A 23,013-nucleotide genomic window follows, 5' to 3' on the forward strand; every position below is an offset into this window, starting at 1 on the left:
AGTATCCCTCAGGTTCCTCAGGCTCTGTTCACTTTCCTTCATTCTTCCTTCTCCTTCTCAGACTGGATGATTTCAATAATCTTATCTTCAAGTTCACTAATTCTTCCACGTGCCAGCTCCAATCTGTGGGTGAACTCCTCCAGGGAACTTTTAATTTGTTACTATGGTCTTCAGACCTGTTTGTTTCCTTTTCATAATTCCAACCTCTGTATTGATATTTTCCTTGCATTTATCTATCATTTTCCTGATTTCCATTAGTTCTTTTTCCATGTTTTCATTTAGATCTGTTGGCATACTTAGGCTATTTTTTCAAGTCTTGCTATGTCTCAGGTTTGATCCTCCTCATTGATGGTGTTAGTACTTTAGTTTTATCCTTTGTCAGAGCTCTGCCTTCCTGTTTTTCTGGCTTGTACTGTAATCCTTTGTTGAAACATGGAAATGCTGATATTTTAATGTGTTGTCACTGGAACTTAGACTCTGAAGTAAATATTCCTTAAGCTTGTATCGAGCTAGTGTTAGGACATAACTATCCTTGAATGGAGGAAAAAAGGAAAAAGAAGAAGAAAATACCTTTCCCAGTCTTTGCAAATTGACCTGTGCCAGGGCTCTCCTTCAGAGCTTATCCATAAAATGAGTTTAAAGAATAGCTCTAGCGGGTCAAGATGGCGGCTTAACAAGGTGCGCATTTTAGTTCGTCCTCCAGAACAACTACTAAATAACCAGAAACAGTATAGAACACCTCCCGGAGCCATGATAGTGACCGGACACACAGCATACCCAAGTCTGGACCAGCTGGACTGGCTGCGAGCACCCCCCAGAACCGGGAGTTCCCAAAGCTGGGGAGGCCAGCGCCCCTCCCCCACAGGCTGTTTCCCAGAGGGGAAAGGAAAGGACTTTACCAGCAGCAGGGACTGGGCACAATCAAACACCAATTGTGGAACTAATTAACAAATGCTGACTACTAAAAATAGGCCCCCAGCTTAGGTGAACCTGATCAAAGCGGAGGTTGCTCATTTTTGTCCAGGCGCCAAGAGGGCAAGACTGACAGAAAAAGGGGGGGAAAAAAGAAGGAAACACAGGTTTTTGTGACTGTGTTTCTACAAAGGCTTGACTACCTCTGGATACAGTGGAAGGACTTTTCAGGCTGCAACTGCCCCAGGCATAAGCAGAAGTGAGCTCTTTTGGGGGCTTATCTGGAGCTTGTGCCTTCCCCAGGGGAGGGGTGAAGCCCCACCCAGATGGAATCCCTCCATCAAGGAATTCAGACCCCAGGGCTTGGTAATTTGAAGCCATTAAAACCAGCCTACAACCTCTCCTCTGTCTCCACCATGCCCCCAGCAGGCAGAGTCTGCCAAAGTTAAAGGTACCGCATCATCTTATGCTGGTGGGACCTGTAGTCAGACAAGCGCCACATACTGGGCAGGATAAGAAAAACAGAGTGCAGAGACTTCACAGGAAAGTCTTTCAACCTGCTGGGTCTCACCCTCAGGGAAAACCGATGAAGTGACTCTTTCCTCCTGATAGGAAGCCAGTTTGGTCTGGGAAAATCTGGCTGGGGTCTATAACATCAAAGTAGACCCTCCTAAGTGTGTGTGGGGGAAAGGCACCACACAAGCAGGGCAAGAAACAAGAAAAGAAGAACTGAAAAATTACCCTCTGTTAAACAAAACTTAAGCTAAAGGTCCAGATAAAGCGGAACGGAATGTCAAAGAACAGATAGACAACAAATTCATCCAGCAAGAAAACCCTAGAGAAAAGAAGTGAAAGCAATCTCCAGAATAAACCAATTAAGATAATTAAATGCCTAGATGCCAGCAAAAAATAACAAATCACACTAGGAAAATTGAAGATATGGCCCAGTCAAAGGAACAAACCAACAAATCAAATGACATACAGGAGCTGAAACAATTAATTCAGAATGTACGATCAGACATGGAAAACCTCATCAAAAACCAAATCAATGAATTGAGGGAGGATATAAAGAAGGCAAGGAAAGAACAAAAAGAAGAAACTGAAAGTCTGAAAAAACAAATCACAGTACTTATGGGAATGAAAGACACAGTAGAAGAGATGAAAAAAACAATGGAAACCTACAATGGTAGTTTCGAGAGACAGAACATAGGATTTCTGAACTGGAGGATGGACCATCTGAAATCTGACAAGAAACAGAAACTATAGGACAAAAAAAGGAAAAATATGAGCAGGGACTCAGGGAATTGAAAGACAATATGAAGCGCACGAATATACATGTTGTGGGTGTACCAGAAGGAGAAGAGAAGGGAAAAGGAGGAGAAAAACTAATGGAGGAAATTATCACTGAAAATTTCCCAACTCTTATGAAAGACTTAAAATTACAGATCCAAGAAGTACAGCATACCCCAAAGAGAACAGACCCAAACAGACATACTCCAAGACACTTACTAATCAGAATGTCAGAGGTCAAAGAGAAAGAGAGAATCTTGAAAGCAGCAGGAGAAAAGCAATCCATCACATACACGGGAAGCCCAATAAGACTATGCACAGATCTCTTAGCAGAAACCATGAAAGCGAGAAGTCAGTGCGATGATATATTTAAATTACTAAAAGAGAAAAACTGCCAACCAAGAATTCTACATCCAGCAAAACTGTCCTTCAAAAATGAGGGTGAAATTAAAAGATTTTCAGGCAAAAAATCACTGAGAGAATTTGTGACCAAGAGACCAGCTCTGCAAGAAATACTAAAGGGAGCATGAGAGACAGAAACAAAAAAGACAGAAGACAGAGATGTGGAGAAGAGTGTAGAAATGAAGACTATCAGTAAAGGTAAAAAGAAGGAAATTAGATATGACATATAAAATCCAAAAGGCAAAATGGTAGAAGAAAGTACTACCCACACAGTAATAACACTAAATGTTAATGGATTAAACTCCCCAATCAGAAGGCATAGACTGGCAGAATGGATTTAAAAACAGGACCCATCTATATGCTGTCTACAGGAAACACACTTAGACCTGAAAATAAACATAGGTTGAAAGTGAAAGGTAGGAAGAAGATATTTCATGCAAATAACAATCAGAAAACAGAAGGAGTAGCTATACTAATATCCAACAAATTAGACTTCAAATGTAAAACAGTTAAAAGAGACAAAGAAGGATACTATGTATTAATAACAGGAACAATTCAGCATAAAGACATAACAATCATAAATATTTATGCACTGAACCAGAATGCTCCAAAATACATGTGCCAAACACTAAAAGAGACATAGACACATCTACCATAATAGTTGGAAACTTCAATTCCCCACTCTCATCAATGGACAGAACATCTAGACAGAGAATCAATAAAGAAACAGAGAATTTGAATAATACAATAAATGACCTAGACTTAACAGACATTTATAGAACATTACACCCCACAACAACAGGATACACCTTTTTCTCAACTGCACATGGATCATTCTCAAAGATAGACCACATGCTGGGTCACAAAGCAAGTTTCAATAAATTTAAAAAGATTGAAATCATACAAAACACTTTCTCAGATCGTAAAGGAATGAAGTTGGAAATCAATAATAGGCAGAGTGCCAGAAAATTCACAAATATGTGGAGGTCCAACAACACACACTTAACCAGTTGGTCAAGGAAGAAATTATAAGAGAAATCAGTAAATATCTCGGGTAAATGAAAATGAAAACACAACATATCAAAACTTATGGGACACAGCAAAGGCAGTGCTAAGAGGGAAATTTATTGCCCTATATGCCTATATCAAAAAAGAAGAAAGGGCAAAAATCGAGGAATTAACTGTCCACTTGGAAGAGCTAGAGAAAGAACAGCAAACTAACCCCAAAGCAAGCAAAAGGAAAGAAATAACAAAGATTAGAGCAGAAATGAATGAAATTGAGAACATGAAAACAATTGAGAAAATCAATAAAACCAGAAGCTAGTCCTATGAGAAAAATCAAATAAGATTAATGAACCCTTAACAAGATTGACAAAAAGAAGAAGAGAGAGGATGCAAATAAATAAGATCAGAAATGGAAGAGGAGACATAACCACTGACCCCACAGAAATAAAGGAAGTAATAAAAGGATACTATGAACAACTTTATGTTAATAAATACAACAATGTAGATGAAATGGACAACTTCCTAGAAAGGCAAGAACAACCAACACTGACTCGAGGAGAAAGACGGCCTCAATAAACCAATCACAAGTAAAGAAAATGAATCAGTCATTAAGAAGCTCCCCAAAAAGAAAAGTCCAGGACCAGATGGCTTCACATGTGAATTCTACCAAACATTCCAGAAAGAATTAGTACCAATCCTGCTCAAACTCTTCAAAAAAATTGAAGAGGAGGGAAAGCTACCTAACTTATTCTACAAAGTCAACATCGCCCTCATACCAAAGCGAGACAAAGATATTACAAAAAAAAGAAAACTACGGACCAATCTCTCTAACAAATATAGATGCAGAAATTCTCAACAAAATTCTAGCAAATCAAATTCAGCAGCACATTAAAAGAATTATACACCATGACCAAGTAGGATTCATCCCAGGTATGCAAGGATGGTTCAGAATAAGAAAATCAATTAATGTAATACACCATATCAACAAATCAAAGCAGAAAACCACATGATCATCTCGATTGATGCAGAAAAGTAATTTCACAAAATTCAACATCCTTTCCCACTGAAAACATTTCAAAGGATAGGAATAGAAGGGCACTTCCTTAAAATGATAAAAGGAATACATGAAAAACCGAGAGCTAATATCATTCTCAAAGGGGAAAAACCGAAAACTTTCCCCCTAAGATCAGGAACAAAACAAGGATGTCCACTATCATGACTGTTATACAACATTATGTTGGAAGTTCTAGCCAAAGTACTTAGACAAGAAAAAGAAATACAAGGCATCAAAATTGGAAAGGAAGAAGTAAAACTCTCACTGTTTGCAGATGATATGATACTATATGTCGAACCCCCCCCAAAAGCCACAGCAAAACTACTAGAGCTAATAAATGAGTACAGCAAAGTGGCAGGTTACAAGATCAACACTCAAAATCTGTAGTGTTTCTATATGCTAGTAATGAACAATCTGAGGGGGAAATCAAAAAATGAATTCCATTTACAACTGCAACCAAAAGAATAAAATATTTAGGAATAAATTTAACTAAAGTGACAAAAGACCTGTACAAAGAAAACTAGAAGAAATTGTTAAAAGAAATCACAGAAGACCTAAATAGATGGAAGGACATACTGTGTTCATGGATTGGAAGACTAAATATAGTTAAGATGTAAATTCTACCTAAATTGATTTACAGATTCAATGTAAGACCAATCAGAATTACTTTTCAGAAATAGAACAACTTACTTTTCAGAAATAGAAAAACCAATAACCAAATTCATCTGGAAGGGCAGGGTGCCCCAAATAGCTAAAAGTATCCTGAGAAAAAAAATGAAGTCGGAGGTCTCACGCTACCTGACTTTAAGGTGTATTATGAAGCTACAGTGGTCAAAACAGCATGGTACTGGCATAAAGATAGATATATTGACCAATGGAATCAAATAGAGTTTTCAGATATAGACCCTCTCATCTATGGACAATTGATCTTTGATAAGGCAGTCAAGCCAACTCACCTGGGACAGAACAGTCTCTTCAATAAATGGTGCTTAGAGAACTGGATATCCACATGCAAAAGAATGAAAGAGGACCCATATCTCACATCCTATACAAAAGTTAACTCAAAATGGATCAAAGAACCAAACATTAGGCCTAAGACCATAAAACTGTTAGAAGAAAATGTAGGGAAATATCTTATAAAACTTATAATAGGAGGCAGTTTCCTAGACCTTACACCGAAAGCATGAGCTTTGAAGAAAGAAAGAAAGAAATGGAAACTCCTCAAAATTAAACACTTTTGTGCATCAAAGAACTTCATCAAGAAAGTAAAAAGACAGCCTACACAATGGGAGACAATATTTGGAAACGACATATCAGATAAAGTTCTAGAATCCAGAATTTATAAAGAGATTGTTCAACTCAACAACAAAAAGACAGCCAATCCAATTACAAAATGGGAAAAAGACTTGAACAGACACTTCTTATAAGAGGAAATACAGATGGTCAAAAGGCACATGAAGAGATGCTCAACTTCCCTGGCCATTAGAGAAATGCAAATCAAAATCACAATGAGAAATCATCTCACACCCACCAGAATGGCCATTATCAACAAAACAGAAAATGACAAGTGCTGGAGAGGATGTGGAAAAAGAGGCACACTTATCCACTGTTGGTGGGAACGTCAAATGGTGCAACCACTGTGGAAGGCAGTTTGGCAGTTCCTCAAAAAGATGAATATAGAATTGCCATATGACTCAGATTTATCATTGCTAGGTATCTACTCAAAGGACATAAGGGCAAGGACACAAATGGACATCTGCACACCAATGTTTATAACAGCATTATTTACAATTGCAAAGAGATGGAAACAGCCAAAATGTCCATCAACAGAACAACAGCCAACAGATTGGCTAAACTGTGGTATATACATACGATGGAATATTATGCAGCTGTAAGACAGAATAAAGTTATGAAGTATGCAACAATGTGCATGGACCTTGAGAACATTATGCTGAGTGAGATTAGCCAAAAACAAAAGGATAAATACTCTATGGTCTCACTGATATAAACTGACATCAGTGAATAAACTTGGAATATTTTATTGGTAACAGAGACCATCAGGCGAGAGAAATAGTGTAAGATATTGGGTAATTGGAGCTGAAGGGATACAGATTGTGCAACAGAACTGAATATAAAAACTCAGAAATGGACAGCACAACACTACCTAACTGTAATACAATTATGTTAAAACACTGAATGAAGCTGCATCTGAGAATGATAGAGGGAGAAGGGCTGGGGGCATAAATGAAATCAGAAAGAAAGATAGATGATAAAGATTGAGATGGTATAATCTAGGAATGCCCCGAGTGTGTAATAATAGTGACCAAATGTACAAATTTTAAAAATGTTTTTGCATGAGGAAGAACAAAGGAATGTCATTACTGCAGGGTGCTGAAAATAGATGGTAATTAATATTTTAAAATTTCACCTTATGTGGAGACTAAAGCAAAAAATGTTTATTTGGTACAAAATCTATACTTCGACTAGTGCATTTCCTAATATAACTTAGGTAGATAGCTTGATTGAACACCATAAGTACTTGGAATCTTGGGTAGGACATGAGCTTTTGTTGGTTTGTCCAGAGTGATGCCCCGATGAATCCGAGTGATTTGAGCAGTGAGTGGAAGAGTATTTGCAAAGTCCCCTTCAGGGAATGGTGAGAACGGGGAGAAATTCAACTCTCCCAAGTTGAATTCTTGATATTCTCACAAGCAGTGTGGACAACCAAAGCTATAGGCTGAGTCCCCATTCTTGGGGTTTGTTCATATGAAACTTAACCCCACAAAGGATAGGTCAAGTCTACTTAAAATTTAGGCCTAAGAGTCACCCCCAAGAGAGCCTCTTTTGCTGCTCAGATGTGGCCTCTCTCTCCAGCCAACACAACAAGCAAATTCACCACTCTCCCTTTTTCTGTGTGGGACATGACTCCCAGGTGTCACGTGGACCCTCCTGGCAACATGGGACAGAAATCCTAGAATGAACTGAGACTGAGCATCAAGGGTTTGAGAAAACCTTCTCTACCAAAAGGGGGAAGAGTGAAATGAGACAATGTGTCAATGGCTGAGAGATTCCAAACAGAGTCGAGAGGTTTTTCTGGAGGCTATTCTTACGCATTAAGTAGATATCACCTTTTTAGTTAAGATATAACAGAGAGGCTGGAGGGAGTGGCCTGAAAATGTACAGCTGTGTTCTAGTAGCCCTGTTTCTTAAAGATGATTGTATAATGATATGGTTTTCGCAATGTGACTGTGAGATTGTGAAAACCTTGAGTCTGATGCTCCTTTTATCTACCCTGTCAACAGACAAGTAGAACATATGGAATAAAAATAAATAATAGGGGGAACAAATGTTAAAATAAATTTAGTTTGAAATGCTAATGAAAGTAACGGGTAATGGGTATGGTATGTATAATCTTTTTTTTTCTGTTTTCATTTTATTTCTTTTTCTGTTGTCTTTTATTTCTTTTTCTGAATTGACACAAATGTGCTAAGAAATGAATATGTAAGTTCGTGATGATATTTTGAATTATTGATTATATATGTGAACGGAATGATCATATGTGAATGTTTTTGTTCATTTGTAGTTAAATTTTTTTAATAAATAAATAAATAATTTTTTTAAAAAATCAAATGCTTCTGCACCTCAAAAGACTTTGTCAAAATGGTGAAAAGACAGACAACTCAATGGGAGAAAATATTTGGAAAGCACACATCGGACAAAGGTTTGATTTTCTGTATATACAAAGAAATCATACAACTCAACAACAAAAGAACAAACAACAGAATTCTAAAATGGGCTAAAGTTATGAATAGGTGTTTTTCTGAAGAGCAAATTCAGATGGCTCAAAAGCACATGAAGAGATGCTCATTTTCATTGGCTATAAGGGAAATGCAGATCAAGACTACAATGAAATACCACCTCACACCTATAAGAATGGCTGCTGTTAAACAAACAGGAAATTATAAATGTTGGACAGGATGGGATAATTATGCACTACTGATGGGAATGTATAATGGTGTAGTCACTACGAAGACTGTCTGGCGGTTTCTTAGGAAACTAAGTATCGAGTTGCCCTATGACCCAGCAATAGCACTACTTGATATATACCCAGAAGAACTGAAAGCAATGGCACAGACAGACATTTGCACAGCGATGTTCATAGCAGTATTATTCACAATCGCCAAAAGATGGAAACAAACCAAATCCCCATGAACAGATGAGTGGATCAACAAAATGTGGTATATACATACAATGGAATATTATGTACAGTAAGACAAAATGACATCCTAAAGCACATGACAAGATGGATGAGCCTTGAGGACATAATGCTGAGTGAAATTAGCCAGACACAAAAGGACAGATACTGTATGAGTCCACTTTTATGACCAGCATAAGGATAGAATCAGAGGCTTATAATACAGAACATAGGGGACATAGAGGTATATAGAAGCTAGAGATGGGTGAACCCTTAGGTAATGAGGTTGAACTCCAATGTAAGGGAATAGATAGGAGTAAAGGTGGTTCTCTAGTGGGTCTGTAAGTAATAATACCATATTGAAGATGAACAAGATTGAAAGAGATCATATAGACAGACCTACATGTCCAACTGACTACTAACACTAGAAATATGAATTAGTTCTTGCAAGAATTACTTCAAAGACATGATTCTTGACAAAGAGTGCTTAAGTCCAGGGTACAAGATGAAAACTGGTATTGTACCCTATGAGCTATGTTCAAAAGAAACCATCAATACCACTGAAAGCAACAGCACAGGTAAATAATGAGGGGAGGGACAAGACTTAAGAGGTCGTTTAGATTTCCTATTTAACAAGGGTGTGTTTATTGGCTCTCTTCCTCTTGAGAACAATGAAATTACCTAAAATTGAGAATGTTGATGGACTGTGAACTTTGGGCTCTATACATAATGCCCGATGAATGCAGGTGGCTGAAGGATGCACTGACTGAGAAGTGATGGTGTATACTTATGAACGAAGGTTGTGCTGCTACAAAAGGAATAATGTAGTGAGGCATGCAATGATGTGAATGAACATGTAGGACACCCATGAGACAAAATAAGCCAGAAACAAAAGAACAAGAATGGTATGGCTACCTTTAGAAAATGCTTATAAGAAAACAGGGGCCTAGATTGCAAGGTTTTCGAGCAGATACATTAAGTCTGGAGTGGTGATTATTATTTCTGGATTCTGAGAGGCTGGTTTATATATTATAACCTGATATTTAGAGATAAGAATGAAGCTGAACAGGTTAGGGTTAAAGTAATTCAGAAATAAGGGTAAGAAAGACAGCATCTATATTTTAGAACCACACATACTCTTTGAGACCAATGGAAGAAAGGTTTATTTGGTCTGGAACTAAAATTTTCTGTACGGCATAAATCTAACTCAACCTATCTGTACAGCTCATTTGAATAATTGAAACACAGGGAGCCGAGAACAAGAAAGATGTCCTTTAATCCTGTATAGAATATTGTAATTCCTGGATATATCCTAGGGTATATTAAGCAGATAATCAAAAGTATTGGCAAAATCCCCTGAGGGGAGGGATGGGAGAAAGAATATGGAACTATTAAACCTTACGAAAAGGGAATCCCCTGATACTGTGTCGAATTTTAGTGACACTCAAATTGATAGGCCACACCCTCAATCATGAGGCTTACCCTTGTGAAACTTATGTAGGTAGCGGCGAAGCTTAGACTACCTATAGGCATGCCTAAAAGTTACTTCTGGAGGACCAATTCTACAACTGAAATCATTACCCTCCCCCTTATGTGGGACATGACATCCAGGGGTGAAAGTCTCCCTGGCAACATGGGAGGGGACTCCCAGGGATGAATCCAGACCTGACATGGTGGGATCAACAATTCCATCCTGACCAAAGGGGCAAAAGAAGTGTTAATTAATAATGTATCATTGGCAGAGAGAGTTCAAATAGAGTCAGGAGGTTAGTCTGGAGGTTGTGCTTAATCAAGCTTCAGTTAGACCTTGCCACTTATCATAACCTGACAACCCCCAACCAGGACCATTCCAGTCAATCCTAAAGAACATGCAGGGCAATATATAAGACTCCACAAGGGTTCCATGCACTAGAGTAACTTTCCAGAAACCTACAATCTCCAGATGGGTCCCTGGTCCAGATAAGTTCTGAATCCTAGCCCAGCTTCTCTAGAACATCAGGAAGTTTCATCTTCCTACCCCATATTAGTGACAGACCCTTCCAATATAAAAAATTTAGAACTGCCAGAGCCCAAAACCTCTAAAGAGAAGGATGGAAAGATCAAAGGTGATGGTAGCTATACAGAGAAGATAGGATTTAACAAATGAATATGAATGCTGAATCATTAAATTAATAGTCTCCAGTATTTTAGAGCAGCTAGAAGTAAAAACCTAAAATTGTGAAACTGTAGCCCATGTAAAACTCTGAAATATGTTCTACAACTAACTGTGGTGCTGTACTTTGAAATTTATAGATATTTTGTATATATGTTATTTTTCACAAAAAAAGAAGGAACAAAAGTCTATTGTGATGATAAAAAAAAATATTTAAGCCCTCTAGCCTCCTATATTCTAGAGCAGGTAGAAGGAAAAATTTGAGAGGATCATATGGTAGCCATGACAAACTTTGGGATCTGTCCTGGAACTACTTGTTGAAGAGTATTTTGAAAACTATTGCTTGTTTATTTCTTTGCTTTGTATATATGTTATACTATATAATAAAAAAAAATTTTTTAAGTGAAAAAGCCAACAGAATGGGAAATTATATTTGCAAATCATATATCCAGTAAGGACTTGTATCTATAATATATAGGAACTCTTAAAAACTCAATAATAAAAAGACAGCCTAATTTTAAAATGGGCAAAGGACTTGAATAGGTATTTCTCCAAAGAAAATATACAATGCCCCATAAGCACATGAAAATGTCAACACTATTAACTAGTTGTTAGGTTCATGTGTCAACTTTGCCAGGTTATGGTGTCCAGTCCTTTGGTCAACCAAGCACTGGCCTGATTATCATCACCAGGATACATCAAGGACTTAAATCATCAGTAAGCTGATTACATCAGTGGTTGATTATTACTTCTACAATAAATGAGGAGACTGTCTTCAACAATGATAAAAATCACATCCAGTCAGCTTTCTCCTGGGGAGAAGTGGTGATTTCGGCACTCAGAAAATTTTCCTCTCTACTTCAGCCAGTCAACTCCTCCTGGGGAATTCACTGAAAATCTTCATCAGAGTTCTCAGCTAGTGGTCTGCCCTATGGGAATTTGGACTTGCCCATCTCCATAGTCAAGTGAGCCAATTCTTATTAAAAAAAAAAAAATCATAATATTTACATTACATACATTACACACACACACAATCTCCTCTTGGTTCTGCTTTCCTAGAGAACTCTAATACAGATTTTGGTACTGGCTGGGAGTGGTACTTGAAAAAACAGAATCTTAAGGATGAGATTGCTGAGTTGGTTCTAGATTATTTGGAATTGGTTCTCTAACCTGATTAGATTCAAAGGCACTGAAGATTCTATTTCCATCAATCAAGACAGCACTGGTAGTTCAAGGAGTGAATTGCAAGAGAAATTCCAAAATATCACCACTGATACAGCTACTCAAATGCTTATAATAGGCAAGGCTCTGGGTAAGTGTTTTGGACACCTTAACAGAGTTTTATGGAGTTAAAAACTATAATGATGTTGACTGGCTGTTTATAAATATGCTGGATACAGTTGTAAAAGAAACAGATGACTACAAGTTTTCAAATTTCCAATGTAAGCACCACAAGAAGGACATGAAAGTTTATGTTTGCCTTAAAGGACCAACTTAATATCTTATAGCCACAGACTTGAGTCTGTGTGACTGAATTACAACTTAACTAAAATTCCCAACCTTGTAGAGTATCTGCTGTTAAAGTGAGGGCATTGGTCAGAAGGGAATGGGATCCAGAAAATTGTAATGGGGAGATACAGGTTGATATTAATGGTGGGAATATTGAAACTTTAGTTTTTGCCTAGTCTTTTCCAGACAAAACTGCAATAATTTGCCCCGAGGAATCAGCCACCCAATTGCCAGTCTGCTCAGTGCAATCTGCCAAGCTAACTCCTGTCTGCCATGAGGAACCAGCCACCCAGCCTCCAGGTTTCCCTGAGGAATGAGGCATCCATCCTCCACTTAAAGAGATTAACCAGGCTGTGCCTGATAAACCTGTAACCACTTCCCATAAGGAAACAGCCCTCACGCCTCTGTGTGAATAGATTAATCCTGTTTCACAGATGCAACTGCAATAGAATGCCCTAAAATAGTTGGCTTGTAAGACACTTGTAATTCTTCACATCACCCATTCCCACCACCCCTTTCTTCCAGACCCATACCCAGATTCAAGTTCCAAAAGGCCCCAAAAGGTGAGGTACAAAGTGTGACCCATGAGGAGGTGCACTAACTTCAAAAGAACTGCATGATTTTTCCAATTTATATAGACAAAAGTCAGGGAAATACATGTGGGAATGGATATTAAGGGTTTGGGATAATGGTGGAAGAAACATAAAGTTAGAGATCAAGGTGATTTTACTGATATGGCCCACTAAGAGAATTCTGGATTCAATGTTGAAGATGAAGGGGTTAGAAAGGAGTTTAGAAACGCTAAAAGTGTGTGTGGTTCACTGAAGCATGGACCAAAACATGGCCTACACTGCCTGAGATTGAAATGCCAAACTATCCTAGTATAATGTAGATGAGGGAACACAAAGGCTTAGAGACTGAAATGTCAGAGTGGATTTATCACATAAGACCTGCTCATCTGCCCCAGCAATGTCCAAGGACACACCTTTCACTAGACTGTAAGGAATAAATTTGTGGAACTAACTCCATCATCCCTGAAAAACTCTATGGTTGCTCCTCTCTGTATGTCAGGTATTACTGTGGGAACTTAATAGGCCTTAGTAGAGGCCAAAAGCTTAACCATGGGCCATCAAGTTACCATGAAACCTGAACTGCCCATCATGAACTGGGTGTTGTCTGACTGACCGACACATAAAGTTGGGTGTGCACAGCAGCACTACCTGGGGAAGTGGTATATACAAGATAAGGCTTGAGCAGTCCCTGAAGTCACAAGTGACTTACATGAGGAAGTGGCTCAAACGCCCATGGTCCCATCCCTTCCACATTACTTTCTCTTTCCTAGCCCACAGCTGTGGCGTCTTGAGCAATTCCTTATGATCAGGTCATGGAGGAAGAGAAAACTCAGGCCTGGTTTACAGGTTGTTCTGCATGATATACTGGTACTACCTGAAAGTGGACAGCTGCAGCAATATAGACCCTTTCTGAGATAGCCCTTACGGACAGTGGTGAAGGAAAAAACCTCATAATGGGCAAAACTTCAAGCAGTACACCTTGTTGTTTATTTTGCTTGGAAGAAGAAACAGCCAGAGGTATGTTTATATACTGATTCATGGACTGTTGCGAATGATTTTGCTGGATGGCCAGGGACTTAGAAGGAACATACTAGAAGATTGGTGACAGAGAGGTCTGGGGAAGAGTTACATGGATAGACCTTTCTGACTAGGAAAAAAACATGAGGATATTTGTGTCGCATGTGAACGCTCACCAGAGTGTGACTTTAGCAGAGTCACACTACTTGAAGATTTTCATAATCAAGTAGATAAGATGACCCGCGTAGTCGGCCTTATTCCCCAGACACTCCTGTCATTGCCAATGGGTTTATGAACAAAGTGTCCATGGTGATAGGAATGGAGGTTATGCATGGGCTCAGCAACATGGACTTCCATTCACCAAGGCCCACCTGGCTACAGCCACTGCTGAGTGCCCAATATGCCAGCAGCAGAAACTATACCTGTTTTTCGATATGGCATCATTCTCCAAGATGATCTGCTATCTGGTGGCAGGTTGATTACCCTGGACCACTTGCATCATGGAAGATTTTGTTCTAACTGGAAGAAACATATACTATACCTATAGGTTTGCCTTCTCTGCATGCAATACTTCTGCTAAAACTACCATCTATGAACTTACAGAATGTCTATCCACTGTCATGGTATTCCAGACAGCACTGCTTCTGATCAAGGAACCCACTTCACAGCAAATGAAGTACAGGAAAAAGCACATGCTCATGGAATTCACTGGTCTTACCATATTCCCCATCAGCCTGAAGCCACTGGATTGATAGAATGTTGGAATGCCCTTTTGAAAACTCAACTGCAGCACCAACTGGGTGGCAATACTTTGCAGAGCTGGGACAATGCCCTCCAGGAGGCTGAATATGCTTTAAATCAGCATCTACTCTATGGTGCTGTTTCTCCCATGGGTCCAGGAATCAAGGAGTAGAAATGGGAGTGGCATCACTCACTATTTTACCAAGTGATCCACCAGGAAAATCTTTGCTTCCTGTCCCTGTAATCATAAGCTCTGCTGGTCTTCTGGTCTTAGTTCCAAAAGGAGGAGTATGTCCACCAGGGGATACAATCATTTCACTGAACTGCAAGTTAAGACTGCTACCCAGTCACTTTGGGCTCCTCATACCTCTGAATCAGCAGGAAGACAAAGGAATTACTACTAAATGGGCTGGGGTGACTGCTCCTAATTGTCAAGGAGAAACAGGACTGCAACTACACAGTAAAGAAGTTTGCCTAGAATACAGGACATCCTAGATGGTATCTCTTAGTGCTCTGATTAAAGTCAATGGAAAACTGCAAAAAACCAATCCAAGCAGGACTGCCAATGGCCCAGAAGCCTCAGGAATGATGTTTGGGTTGCCCCACCAGGCAAAGAACCATGGCCAGCTGAAGAGCTTGGTGGAAGTAAAGGGAATATGGAATGGGTAACAGAAGATAGTGATAAAAATGAACTACAACCACGTGATGAATTACAGAAATGAGGACTGTAATGGCTATAACTATTTCTTCCTTGTTTTGTTATGAACATGTTTGTATAAATATATAAAGCAAGTATCCTTGTTTTCTTCCCTATGTTGCCCCCTTAGTATATGACATAAGTTGTGTCACCTTCTTGTTATAGTATTTTAAGTTTTAGTATATCAAGGTTAAGAGAGAATACTACCCAAGGACCTGCACCCTATTCTGGGAGAGTTAGTTTGTTTTGGTTGTAGGCAGGACAGATGAGTAGTGTTAAGTGAGCATATAACTGTTATTGTTTTGTATTTAAAGATTAAGTATGGTTTATGGAGATATGTATGGCTGCCAAATTGACAAGAGGTGGACTATTATAGTTAAATTCATGCATCAATTCGGCCAGGTGATAGTGTCTCCAGTTGTTTGGTCAACCAAGCATTGGCCCAAGTGCTACCAGGAGGATACTTTGTGGACTTAAGTCATCAACATTGATTACATCAGTGGCTGATTACATCTACAATCAACTGAGAGACTGTCTTCAGTGATGACAGAAGTCTCATCCAATCAGCTGAAGGCCTTAAAAGGGGAAGTGACAATTTCAGCATTCAGAAGGAAGAATTGCCATCTCTACTTCAGCCAAACTACTTCTCCTAGGGAATTCATCAAAAACCTTTACAGGGTACTTGCTTTGACAGCACATATACTAAAATTGGAACAATACAGAGAAGATTAGCATGGCCCTTGTGCAAGGATGATACTCAAATTCGTGAAGTATTCCATATTAAAAACAAACAAAAAAAACACCTTCAAAGGAGTTCCCAGCATACGACCTGCCTACAGAATTTGGACTTGCTCATTCCCAGTCATGTGAACCAATTCCTATTAAAATACTCACATTTACATTATATACCACACACATGCTTTTTTTCTCCTATCAGTTCTACTTCCCTAGAGAACCCTAATACACTACGATATGACAGAACAACTCCATTCCCAGGTATAGAGTCAAGAGGAATGAAAACATATATCCATATAAAAACCTGTACACAAATGTCCACGGCAGCATTATTAATAATTAAAAAGTAGAAACAACACAAATGTCCATTAACTGATAAATGGAGAAATAAAATATCATCAATTTACAAAATGCAATGTTATTCAGCAATAAAAAGGAACGTAGTACTGTTGCATGCTATAACATGGATGGATCATGAATACACTATGCTAAGTCAAAGAAGCAAGTCATAAAAGACCACATATGATTCCATTATGAAATGTCCAGAATAGACAAATCAGACAGAAAGTATTGGCTGCCTTATGCTAGGAGAACAGAGAGGTTAAGGTGAAATGGGAAGTGAATGCTAAAGGGTACAGGCTTTCTTTTTTGAAGTTCTAAAATTGACTGTGACGATGACTACACAACTCTGTGAATAAAGAAATAAATGAGGGGGGAAAAGGAAATAAATGAAGGATAGGTAAACATTCTGAGTACATTATTTTTAGAAGTCATTTTGGCAGAATACACCCAGAGAGTAATAGTTAGAATACTCAGAATTAGTATTATTGTCTCTCATATGCCAATCAAGCATTCTAAAATATTTATTTTTGCAACTGGTAAAAATACCTTTAACAATGAACAAAAGGAGTTGTTTGGATCTCACAGCAAAATTTTCCTTTTCTTAAAGAAATCCCTCCGGATCTCTAAGTTAGTGCCTGTTAGTAAACATAAATGCTTTTCTACATCAGCTTCTCTTCTTTTGGGAAGTGTCTCTGCTTAATAGTTAAGGACCTGGGCTCTGGAGCTAGACTGCAAGTCCCAACTTTTTACTTCTTAACTGTGTGATATTAGACAAGTTATCTAACCATTCTTTTCCTCAGTTTTCCTTTCCTAAAGTAGCAATAATAATAGTACCTATCTCATAAAGTTGTGAGGATCAAATGAAATAAATCAAGACCCAGAGAACTTAGAATCATGGATGTCATACATTATGCATTTGATAAACATTTGTTACTACTGTCTGTTTTGGTGGGCTAAAGCTGTCAGAATACAGTACACTAGAAATGGAATGGCTTTTAAAAAGGGAATTTCTGATGTTATAAGTTTAAGATTCTAAGGCCAGAAAGATGTCCAAACTAAGGCATTCAGGAAAAGATACCTTGACTGAAGAAAAGTCAATGTGTCACATGGGAAGGCACATGGTTGGCATCTGCTGGTCTTTGTTCCCAATTCCACTGCTTCCAGTTTCTGCTGCCAGTGGTTTCCTCTCTAAGTGGCCGAGAGCCTTCATTTAGCTACTCCAGGACAAAACTCTGGGTTCTGGCTTGCTTACCATCTCATGGGAAGGCACATGGCTATGTCTGCTGGGCTCTGCCCATATCTAGGCATTTGTTCTGTCAGCACACCAAGCAACTCCAAATATCCATGTCTCTGTCCGCTCTGACGCAACTGTTCTCCAAATATCCTCATCCAAAATAGCTTCTCTTTTAAAGGACTCCAGTAAACAAATCAATACCCACCCTGAATGGGCAGAGTCACATCTCCATCTAATTAAAAGGCCACACTCACAACTGAGTGGGTCAATGTTCACAGAAACAATCTAATCGAAGGTTTCCACCTTACAATACTGAATCAGGATTAAAAGACATAGCTTTTCTGGGGTACACAACACCTTCAAACCAGCGCACTGTCATTATTTCCATACTAATACAGTATTGTTTAACTTTTTACATATATCTTCATTTAACCCCAGTGAGAAGTTAAGTTCCTTGAGAACTGAGACCATGTTTCCCTTCTTTTTATCCTCAGTAATATCTAGACTATGGCTTTAAACATGACAAACACAAAATATGTCTGAAATAAAAAATGTTTTAACTGAATTGACATTATTTAGAGGCCATCTCATTCAATCCCCTCATTTCAAAGATTAGGAAACAGGGATAATATCCACAATGGATTAAAACACATCAAATATGCTTCAATCCATTAGTTCACAATGCTACAAAATAAAAGCTATTTAGTCACCTTTAGAAGACACTAAGGAACCAACTTCCTCTTTTGAAAACTGATTAAGGAAAAAGGCCGAAGTATTTATCCCAACTTTCCTAAGTGAACTGTACCACTAAGTAACCAGATAGCAGGTGAAGGGAAGTTTCTCTTTATAGGAGCATTTCCATAAATAAATGAAGAATAATGACAGAATTAGAATATTGTCATTTTGCAACTCCTAATACATTAATGATGTACGCATTACGCATCTATGGCTAATGACAAAAAAAGAGACACCCAGAAATCTTGTGCCTATTAATGAAGAACACACTACTACCTATGAAGTCTTTAACCCACCTCTAATTCCCCAACCCCTACCCTCACCAAAGAAAAATCAGACCTGAATCAGATTAAGTACCTAGCACCAACCACCATTTTGCAGGAAATACGGAGGATGGAAAATATAAACTATATCATAGAAATGCAATCAGCAAAATCTCAAGTAAAGGATGAGATAAATGACCCACTTCCTCATCATATAAATTGAAAGAGAAAAAAAAAAGAGTGATGAAGGGAACCTATAGATTAAAAGAAACCTAAAAGACATATTTTTTAAAAGAAGGCAAACTAAACTTTAGGTTTTAAGGATGTACACTGGTGATAAAACTAATAAAACTAAGGAAGTAATTACCAAAAAGTCAGAATGGTATTTCTTACGGAGAGAAAGAGAGGTTTGTGATTGAGGCGGGTTGTGGAAGTCTTCTGGAATGTCTGAAAAATTTCTAGCTCTTTTCATGGTTAGTGGTTACAAAGGTACTCATTTGCCTTATAACAACTTATTGGTCTATATTTTTGTGCTCTTTTTCATATCTCTGTTATTTTAATAATTAAAAGATTTTTTAAAATCTGTAAACAGAATCTGAGAGGCCTAGATTGTACAATAAATGGGAAATCAAGTCATTGGACTTCCAATTTAGCTTATTATTTTATTACTGAATTATTATCATCTGTCATATGTCAAGCACTGTGTAGGTACTTTACAGACACTATTTCCATCAGGTAGAGATTTCATTCTCCATTAATGAAACTGGGGCACAGAAAAGTAGTGGGTTTAGGAACAAACAGCTAGTAAGGAGCAGAGATGTGATTTCAGCCCAGGCAGTCTAGCTCCAGAACCTCTGCTCTTATCCACTACACGATACTATTGCCTTTTCAACTTTATATTTTGATACCAAATATATTATCTCACCTGATACTCAAAGCAGGTCTGTGATGTGGACAAGAATAGTTATCCTACTTAAAGGTGAGGAATAGAAATGTTATACATTTAACCAGTGACAGAACTAGAGTACTCAGATTATCTGTGATCTGCTCCAGAGCCCGTACTATAACTTGTAATTCCTCATGTCCCAGTGAAAGGACCCAGGGTCTGGGCCCCGCCCCCTCCTCCATCTTGAGAGCAAGGCACATAGCCATCTACATGACCAGAATAGATGTTAAGTCAAAGAATGTAAAACACCCCTTCACTAATAATCAAATCTCATGAGTCTGCATTCCATTATAACCAAATTTTGTGAGACTGTTAAACTACCTAGCATGTTCTTTGGTCTTGGGATTTATTGGGCTGGAACATTTGGCAAGGAGACCAAAGAGCTGCCAACCACAGAGAGCATGACTCTGTGGAAGGGGGAATCTGGGGACACTAATCCTGGGGCACCTTCCTTTCCTGGTGCAGAAAGGGGTTACCCACTTGTCTGACTGTACTGCAGCTGGTTGGTTGTTGTGTGCAGTGTGGCCAGCTATGTACAACAGGCTGTCTCAAGGAAGATGGAGAAATCTGCAAGTCTGCAGAAGTAGTTACAGCAAACTGTTTCATAAAGACACAGAAATCAGCAGAGTTGGAGGATACATTGAATGACAGACTACACCATGTAATATTTTCATATTTAGAAATATTAGCATGCTGGTATGCCTAGAGTGAGAAGACATATCCTGACTTCCTCTGACTGGGATCCAAAGGCTTGGAGTTCTGTAAAGTCTTTTTTTAATTTATCGTTTTAAACTTTATTGTGAATATTTTCATACAGAGAGTAATTAATAATAAAACAATTTTTATTTTATTTTATTATGGAAAAAAATTTTAGCTGGGCATTTATTATCCCAATCAACTTTCTTTTGTTTGGTTGTTTTTTTTTTTGAAAAATAACATATATACAAAAAAGCAATAAATTTCAAAACACATGACAATTAGTTGTAGAACAGATTTCTGAGTTTGATATGGGTTACAATTCCACAATTTTTTCGCTTTACTTCTAGCTGCTCTAAGACACTGGCAACTAAAAGAAATATCAATATAATGATTCAGCAATCATACTCATTTGTTAAACCCTATCTTCTCTGTATAACTCTACCATCACCTTTGGTGGGAGAAAGACCCCATAGAATAGGCTATGCCCATTCTAACTTTGTCATATTGGAAGGGACTGTCAATAATATGGGATAAGGGGATGGAAGTAGTTGATGTTCTGAAGAGACAGGTCCCTCTGTATTTTAGGACTTATCTGGTCCAGGGACCCAGCTGGAGGTTGTAGGTTTCTTGAAAGTTACCCAAGTGCATGAACTTCTTGAAAGTTACCCAACTGCATGAACATTTATAGAATCTTATATAATGCCCTAGGTGTTCTTAAGGATTGGCAGGAATGGTTTTGTTTGGGGTTTGGCAAGCTATGATAGGTAGTAGCCTCTCAACTCTATTTGAACAGTCTCAGCCAATGATACCATATTTGTTACATTTCTTTTCCCTCTTTTGGTCGGGCTGGCATTGTTGATTCCATGGTGCCATGGCCAGGTTCATTCCTGGGAGTCATCTCCAACGCCACAAGAGAGACTTTCACCCCTGAATGTTATGCCTCATGGAGGGGGGAGGGCAATGATTTAACTTGCAAAGTTGGGCTTAGAGAGAGAGAGAAAGGCCACATCTGAGCAACAAAAGAGGTACCCCAGAAGTAACGCTTAGGCATACCTAATGGTAGACTAAGCTTCTACACTACATATATAAGTTTCACAAGAGCAAGCCTTGAGATCAAGGGCTTCACCTATGGATTTGGGTGTCCCTAACATTTGATGCAGTATCAAGGGTTTCCTAGTGGTAAAGTTTAAGAGTTCCATACTTTTTCTCCCATCCCTCAAGGGACTTTGCCAATACTTTTTGATTATCTGTTTAATATACTCTGGGGTATATCCAAGCATTACATTAAGCTATACAGGATTAAAGGCTCTCATTCTTAATCTGGGCTCCCTGTGTTTGGACTGTTTAAATGATCTTTCCAGACAGGCTGAGTTAGATATATGCTACAGAAAATTTAGGCTCTGGACAAAATAAACCTTTCTTCTTTTGGTCTCAGAGAGTAGATGAGGTTCTAAAATACAGACAATGTCTTCCTTACCCCTGCATTTCGAATTACCTTAATCCCAACCTGATTAGCTTCATTCTTATCTAGAAATACCAGGTTATACATACATAAAACAGGCTCTCAAAATCCAGATATAACAATTATCACTCCAGACTAAATATGACTGTTATAAGAGCTTACAATCTAGGCCCCTATTTTCTTATAAGTATCTTCTAAATGAGACCATACAATATTTGCTCTTTTGTTTCTGGCTTATTTTGCCTCACCAAATATCCCACAGGTTCATTCATAATGTTGCATGCCTCACAATTTCATTCTTTTTTGTAGCAGCACAGTATTTGATCATTTGTATACACCATCATTTGCCAATCTATTCCTCAGATAGTGCATTCTTCAGCCACCTCCATTCATTGGGCATCATGTATAATGTCCAAAGTCAATAGTCCATCAACACTTTAAATTTTAGATAATTTCACTGCTCCCAAGAGAAAGATTACCAATAAACACAGGGTCCTATAGAACTTTTATATGATGATGAAAAGGAGAAAAAAGAAGAAATTTGGGAGACAATGGGTAGAGCGACACCACCTTGGTATGCAGCATTTCCAAAGCTGCTTCTTTATTACAAGGAATTCACTTATATAGGGCCAGACAACCCATTTTCATCCTCACCTGGGAAGAACAAAAGATTTTCATCATGCGCCCACAAGTCTATTCACATAGCCTGACCATCTGCCATGGCTTTTAGCAAAGGATTTGGCTAAATGGAAAAAAGGTGACTTTATTTTATTATATTGATGGTGTCATGTATGCTGATTTGAAATTATTATGCACCGCATAAAAGCCATGCTCCTTTCCTAACCCAATCTTGTGGGGGCACACTTACTGCTTAGGGTGAAAACCTTTGATTAGGTTGTTTCCATGGAGAATGACCCACTCTATTGTGGGTATGGCCTTTTGATTAGATTGAGACATAACTCCATCCACTTAAGGTGGATATTGATTAGTTTACTAGAGTCCTTTAAAAAGGGAAACATTTTGGAGAAACCTCAGATGCAGACACAGACAC

At 38.4% G+C, this 23,013-nt stretch overlaps 1 protein-coding gene and 1 non-coding gene across 6 annotated transcripts in view; one reads left to right on the forward strand and one right to left on the reverse strand.

Moving 5' to 3' along the window:
• ZYG11B (zyg-11 family member B, cell cycle regulator) overlaps positions 1–23,013 on the reverse strand; it is a 198,561-nt gene that overhangs the window by 135,985 nt on the left and 39,563 nt on the right. The gene's annotated exons all lie outside the window — the stretch shown is intronic.
• LOC143675201 (U6 spliceosomal RNA) lies at positions 16,225–16,331 on the forward strand. Its single transcript, XR_013171444.1, has one exon. It is a non-coding gene; the product is annotated as a U6 spliceosomal RNA (small nuclear RNA).

This window comes from Tamandua tetradactyla, chromosome 2, assembly GCF_023851605.1.
Source record: "Tamandua tetradactyla isolate mTamTet1 chromosome 2, mTamTet1.pri, whole genome shotgun sequence".
Taxonomy (NCBI): Eukaryota; Metazoa; Chordata; class Mammalia; order Pilosa; family Myrmecophagidae; genus Tamandua; species Tamandua tetradactyla.